The sequence below is a fragment of the Phyllobates terribilis genome, unplaced genomic scaffold (assembly GCF_046119375.1).
Source record: "Phyllobates terribilis strain yellow unplaced genomic scaffold, ASM4611937v1 Scaffold_11__3_contigs__length_659146591, whole genome shotgun sequence".
Lineage (NCBI taxonomy): Eukaryota > Metazoa > Chordata > Amphibia > Anura > Dendrobatidae > Phyllobates > Phyllobates terribilis.
Window position 1 is genome coordinate 573377035 of NW_027362771.1, and position 5000 is coordinate 573382034.

Consider the following 5000-nt stretch of genomic DNA (forward strand, 5'->3'; position numbering starts at 1 on the left):
AGGAGGGAACAGTGCCCCGTGTGAGGCTCGAACTCACGACCTTCAGATTATGAGACTGACGCGCTACCTACTGTGCTAACGAGGCAAGCTGTACCTGCAGATCTGCAGAAGTTTATTGTGCATAGCAGAAAACTTTTTTTTTTCATAATGTCACTGAGACATTAGTGCATCTTTTCCCATATGGTCTAGCGATTAGGATTCCTGGCTCTCACCCAGGTGGCCTGGGTTCGACTCCCGGTATGGGAATGCATCTTTATCTTAGCTACTGCCACCATTCAAAGACTGACACGTGTTTTTCAATCAAAAATGTTTCTGGTAGATTTTCACTTTGCAACAAAAATACTTAACATTGGCGATGCATTATGACTTTTGCAAAAGATTTCCTTTTGTTTCATAGCTTAAGCCTTTTTCAACTACACAGTTTTACACAAAAGTGTCAAGGGACTCAACAAGCCATGTGTCCTGTCTGTCATTAGGGCTCCCATGTTCTTTCTAATCGGAAACAGTTTAGAACTGAATTGGAAAGTTCAGAGTTAGTGACAAAATCTCTTGAGAAAAGGAGGATGCCACGTGTGAGCAAAAAACTCATGATCTTCAAATTATTCAACTGACGTGCCAAAAACCTTGACCATGTAGCGTGTTTCAGCTCTTGTAATGTTGATGTTTTGTATTCAAAGCAAAACACTCTTTTTTTTTTTTTTTTTACCCCTGTCTTGCTGTTTACTGTACTGCTTACACCATGTGGAGAAAGACTTAGTTAGTATTCCTGGTTGACTGGTTCGATTCCTGCTATGGGAGAGACTTTTTTTTGGGGACTAGTGTCCACATTCCAAAGCCAACACGTGCCTTGCAGACAGAATCAGTTTAGGTTGGAACTGCTCTTTGCAGCCAAAAATGCAGACCACCAGGTTTTTTGGATATTTATTTGCACAAAAGCTTATTTGATGTCATATCTCAAACCATTCATATCTCTCACTTTTAATTCCTGGGTGTTAAGGGACTCAACAAGCCTTTATCCCTGTTTGTCATTGGAGCTCCCCTTCCATCAATTGGTGATGTTTTGCTACTGAATGGAAAAGAGCTGTGACTCTCTAGCCAAGATGGTGGCAAAATCAGTTAAGGAAACACGGTACCAGTGCCCCATGTGAGAATCGAACTCATGACCTTCAGATTACGAGACTGACGCGCTACCTGCTGCGCTAACGAGGCAAAATGCACGTAATGATCTGCGGAAGTTGCTTGTGCAAAGCAGTACACCTCTTTTTTTTCATATTGTAAGTGAGCTGGCAGTACATCTTCTCCCATATGGTCTAGTGGTTAGGATTCCTGGTTTTCACCCAGGTGGCCCGGGTTCGACTACTGGTATGGGAACGCATACTTTTCTGCACCGCTGCCAACATTCAAAAACTGACGCGTGTTTTTTAGTCAAACGTATTTCAAGTAGGATTTGTTTTTTTCAGGCAAAAATGCTGAACGCCCGCGTTTTGGCACTTCATTCTGACCCTTCACACAAGATTCAATTTGGATTCGTAGCTCAACTCATTCTCAACCACCCCTTTTTACACTAAAGTGTCAAGGGACTCAACAACTCATGGGTCCGGTAAGTTATTTGGATTCCCATTTCCTTTCTAATGGAAAAAGTTGTAGAATTGAATGGAAAAGTTCTAAGTTGGTGACAAAATCTCTCGAGAAAAGGAGGGAACAGTGCCCCGTGTGAGGCTCGAACTCACGACCTTCAGATTATGAGACTGACGCGCTACCTACTGCGCTAACGAGGCAAGCTGTACCTGCAGATCTGCAGAAGTTTATTGTGCATAGCAGAAAATTTTTTTTTTCATAATGTCACTGAGACATTAGTGCATCTTTTCCCATATGGTCTAGCGGTTAGGATTCCTGGCTCTCACCCAGGTCGCCTGGGTTCGACTCCCGGTATGGGAATGCATCTTTATCTTAGCTACTGCCACCATTCAAAGACTGACACGTGTTTTTCAATCAAAAATGTTTCTGGTAGATTTTCACTTTGCAACAAAAATACTTAACATTGGCGATGCATTATGACTTTTGCAAAAGATTTCCTTTTGTTTCATAGCTTAAGCCTTTTTCAACTACACAGTTTTACACAAAAGTGTCAAGGGACTCAACAAGCCATGTGTCCTGTCTGTCATTAGGGCTCCCATGTTCTTTCTAATCGGAAACAGTTTAGAACTGAATTGGAAAGTTCAGAGTTAGTGACAAAATCTCTTGAGAAAAGGAGGATGCCACGTGTGAGCAAAAAACTCATGATCTTCAAATTATTCAACTGACGTGCCAAAAACCTTGACCATGTAGCGTGTTTCAGCTCTTGTAATGTTGATGTTTTGTATTCAAAGCAAAACACTCTTTTTTTTTTTTTTTTTACCCCTGTCTTGCTGTTTACTGTACTGCTTACACCATGTGGAGAAAGACTTAGTTAGTATTCCTGGTTGACTGGTTCGATTCCTGCTATGGGAGAGACTTTTTTTTGGGGACTAGTGTCCACATTCCAAAGCCAACACGTGCCTTGCAGACAGAATCAGTTTAGGTTGGAACTGCTCTTTGCAGCCAAAAATGCAGACCACCAGGTTTTTTGGATATTTATTTGCACAAAAGCTTATTTGATGTCATATCTCAAACCATTCATATCTCTCACTTTTAATTCCTGGGTGTTAAGGGACTCAACAAGCCTTTATCCCTGTTTGTCATTGGAGCTCCCCTTCCATCAATTGGTGATGTTTTGCTACTGAATGGAAAAGAGCTGTGACTCTCTAGCCAAGATGGTGGCAAAATCAGTTAAGGAAACACGGTACCAGTGCCCCATGTGAGAATCGAACTCATGACCTTCAGATTACGAGACTGACGCGCTACCTGCTGCGCTAACGAGGCAAAATGCACGTAATGATCTGCGGAAGTTGCTTGTGCAAAGCAGTACACCTCTTTTTTTTCATATTGTAAGTGAGCTGGCAGTACATCTTCTCCCATATGGTCTAGTGGTTAGGATTCCTGGTTTTCACCCAGGCGGCCCGGGTTCGACTACTGGTATGGGAACGCATCCTTTTCTGCACCGCTGCCAACATTCAAAAACTGACGCGTGTTTTTTAGTCAAACGTATTTCAAGTAGGATTTGTTTTTTTCAGGCAAAAATGCTGAACGCCCGCATTTTGGCACTTCATTCTGACCCTTCACACAAGATTCAATTTGGATTCGTAGCTCAACTCATTCTCAACCACCCCTTTTTACACTAAAGTGTCAAGGGACTCAACAACTCATGGGTCCGGTAAGTTATTTGGATTCCCATTTCCTTTCTAATGGAAAAAGTTGTAGAATTGAATGGAAAAGTTCTAAGTTGGTGACAAAATCTCTCGAGAAAAGGAGGGAACAGTGCCCCGTGTGAGGCTCGAACTCACGACCTTCAGATTATGAGACTGACGCGCTACCTACTGCGCTAACGAGGCAAGCTGTACCTGCAGATCTGCAGAAGTTTATTGTGCATAGCAGAAAACTTTTTTTTTTCATAATGTCACTGAGACATTAGTGCATCTTTTCCCATATGGTCTAGCGGTTAGGATTCCTGGCTCTCACCCAGGTGGCCTGGGTTCGACTCCCGGTATGGGAATGCATCTTTATCTTAGCTACTGCCACCATTCAAAGACTGACACGTGTTTTTCAATCAAAAATGTTTCTGGTAGATTTTCACTTTGCAACAAAAATACTTAACATTGGCGATGCATTATGACTTTTGCAAAAGATTTCCTTTTGTTTCATAGCTTAAGCCTTTTTCAACTACACAGTTTTACACAAAAGTGTCAAGGGACTCAACAAGCCATGTGTCCTGTCTGTCATTAGGGCTCCCATGTTCTTTCTAATCGGAAACAGTTTAGAACTGAATTGGAAAGTTCAGAGTTAGTGACAAAATCTCTTGAGAAAAGGAGGATGCCACGTGTGAGCAAAAAACTCATGATCTTCAAATTATTCAACTGACGTGCCAAAAACCTTGACCATGTAGCGTGTTTCAGCTCTTGTAATGTTGATGTTTTGTATTCAAAGCAAAACACTCTTTTTTTTTTTTTTTTTACCCCTGTCTTGCTGTTTACTGTACTGCTTACACCATGTGGAGAAAGACTTAGTTAGTATTCCTGGTTGACTGGTTCGATTCCTGCTATGGGAGAGACTTTTTTTTGGGGACTAGTGTCCACATTCCAAAGCCAACACGTGCCTTGCAGACAGAATCAGTTTAGGTTGGAACTGCTCTTTGCAGCCAAAAATGCAGACCACCAGGTTTTTTGGATATTTATTTGCACAAAAGCTTATTTGATGTCATATCTCAAACCATTCATATCTCTCACTTTTAATTCCTGGGTGTTAAGGGACTCAACAAGCCTTTATCCCTGTTTGTCATTGGAGCTCCCCTTCCATCAATTGGTGATGTTTTGCTACTGAATGGAAAAGAGCTGTGACTCTCTAGCCAAGATGGTGGCAAAATCAGTTAAGGAAACACGGTACCAGTGCCCCATGTGAGAATCGAACTCATGACCTTCAGATTACGAGACTGACGCGCTACCTGCTGCGCTAACGAGGCAAAATGCACGTAATGATCTGCGGAAGTTGCTTGTGCAAAGCAGTACACCTCTTTTTTTTCATATTGTAAGTGAGCTGGCAGTACATCTTCTCCCATATGGTCTAGTGGTTAGGATTCCTGGTTTTCACCCAGGCGGCCCGGGTTCGACTACTGGTATGGGAACGCATCCTTTTCTGCACCGCTGCCAACATTCAAAAACTGACGCGTGTTTTTTAGTCAAACGTATTTCAAGTAGGATTTGTTTTTTTCAGGCAAAAATGCTGAACGCCCGCATTTTGGCACTTCATTCTGACCCTTCACACAAGATTCAATTTGGATTCGTAGCTCAACTCATTCTCAACCACCCCTTTTTACACTAAAGTGTCAAGGGACTCAACAACTCATGGGTCCGGTAAGTTATTTGGAT

General features: G+C 42.1%; 5 non-coding genes across 5 annotated transcripts; 3 read left to right on the forward strand and 2 right to left on the reverse strand.

Moving 5' to 3' along the window:
* The first annotated feature begins 1299 nt into the window (after positions 1 to 1299).
* Positions 1300 to 1371, forward strand: TRNAE-UUC (transfer RNA glutamic acid (anticodon UUC)). The gene has a single exon. It is a non-coding gene; the product is annotated as a tRNA-Glu (tRNA).
* Positions 1372 to 1705: 334 nt separating this feature from the next.
* TRNAM-CAU (transfer RNA methionine (anticodon CAU)) lies at positions 1706 to 1778 on the reverse strand. The gene has a single exon. It is a non-coding gene; the product is annotated as a tRNA-Met (tRNA).
* Positions 1779 to 2991: 1213 nt separating this feature from the next.
* TRNAE-UUC (transfer RNA glutamic acid (anticodon UUC)) lies at positions 2992 to 3063 on the forward strand. Its single transcript has one exon. It is a non-coding gene; the product is annotated as a tRNA-Glu (tRNA).
* A 334-nt stretch (positions 3064 to 3397) lies between these two features.
* Positions 3398 to 3470, reverse strand: TRNAM-CAU (transfer RNA methionine (anticodon CAU)). The gene has a single exon. It is a non-coding gene; the product is annotated as a tRNA-Met (tRNA).
* A 1214-nt stretch (positions 3471 to 4684) lies between these two features.
* Positions 4685 to 4756, forward strand: TRNAE-UUC (transfer RNA glutamic acid (anticodon UUC)). The gene has a single exon. It is a non-coding gene; the product is annotated as a tRNA-Glu (tRNA).
* Positions 4757 to 5000: the final 244 nt, after the last annotated feature.